Source organism: Rhyacophila brunnea, unplaced genomic scaffold (genome assembly GCF_057557595.1).
Source record: "Rhyacophila brunnea isolate RB1 unplaced genomic scaffold, BYU_Rbru_1.0 scaffold_5, whole genome shotgun sequence".
Taxonomy (NCBI): Eukaryota; Metazoa; Arthropoda; class Insecta; order Trichoptera; family Rhyacophilidae; genus Rhyacophila; species Rhyacophila brunnea.
In genome coordinates this window covers 15,236,750-15,238,390 of record NW_028233170.1, presented here as the reverse complement: position 1 = coordinate 15,238,390, position 1,641 = coordinate 15,236,750, and positions in this window count along the sequence as shown.

Genomic DNA, 1,641 nt, shown 5'->3' with positions numbered 1-1,641 from the left:
AAATCCATAGACAATAAAACTTAATGTCTCATCATACTTTATAGGCTTGGCCGATTTATCGGCGAAAGAATGTTTCATTTTGCGGTCAGCCACCAACACTTTTTGTTATCGAAAAAGAAAATAGTTGATAATAAAATTAATCAGAGAAGTTGTACGGTATGAACAATGTGAGCTAAATGTTATAAACATAAACGATACGTAGTAACAAATTTTTATTGTTTTCGGTAATTTATAGGCGAATCACAAATAATATGGCACCAGAAGAATTATTTGTGATGCACAAAACAATCAGACAGCTTGGAAACTTATTAGTTAGGTTAGTATTATAGTAGGTAATTTACGACATGTCATGGATATGATTTTTATATGATGCGTGCAATAATTATTTAGCTTTTAAGTAAACCTTAACAAAAAATATATAATATAAACGAATTGAATTATTTTCTTAATAATTATTTACGAAACGAAAAGCAATTTTCAATTTTTCACGAGACGGAGCGCTTGTCTCGAGGATTTCACCGGTCGCACAATATTTTCACCGCATTTAGGAGCTTGGGGCGGCAGTTACTCGAAGGACGGTAAATCAAATCAAATCAAATCAAATCAAATCAAATTTATTTATTTTACATATAATGAACATAACAAATTACAAATTCAAAACGTTCACGACATGACATAAAATAAGTGTTAATACATAATTTTTAGCTAACCGGCAACCGTGGAGTTTCCACTCTCGACACCCATTCTTTTATGAATGAGTGAAGTGGCCAGTTATCCGCCCTCAAAACAGTGTCCGTGACATCAGAAGGGATACCTACCTTGAAGGATGCGTAGTCCCCCCTTGATTTAATTTTCACGACTGTGAAATCAGCGGTACATAACTTATTTAAATAGGTTAAAACATCAGCCGTTGTTGTATCTCTGTGAAGCGGGCAGATGTGATACTGCTTCACAACAGTTTTCGCTCGTCCAGCGAGGTTTCCCCGAACCGCGACACGCCGCTTCCGTGCAACGGTGGCCCATCCATCAACAATCCTAGGCGTAGGTAAATCTTCAGCTGGTTTCGGTTGTGAGGCCTCGTGTGACGATGAGGAGTCCTCTTCTCGGGCGACTGCTGGAATAACCCCGAGTGCAGGATAATTTTCTATTTTTGTTTTAATTTTCGATTGCGACCGTGTCGTCCTCGCATAAGTTGGTGGCGGTGTCGATCTCGGTGCCGGCACAGGAGGCGAGAGCGAGAAGCAAACAGTGTCGTTCGCTCGCTCGTTCGCTAGTGCACGCGCTGCCGGTGTAGGCGATGTCGCTGGCAACGGTACGTCTACTACAATTGCACTGGGCTTAATTGCACTTTTAAATGACACTGATTTATTTTTATAAATTTGGTGATCAGTTAGAATTTTTTCAATTGATTCTACCTTTTTTAACAAAATGGCAATCATTTCAGACTGCTGTCTTATAACACACAACAAATCCACATTTTCCATGGTATTACCGATGTTTTTAGACATTGTAATTCAGTTTTATAAGTAAATTATTGAATTTAAACTTAGAGCGCAGACTTGCACGTCTTGTCAGAATAGCGTATAGTATACTTATATAGAAATAGCTAAAATTATTTTGTTTACATGTTCTACAATAATA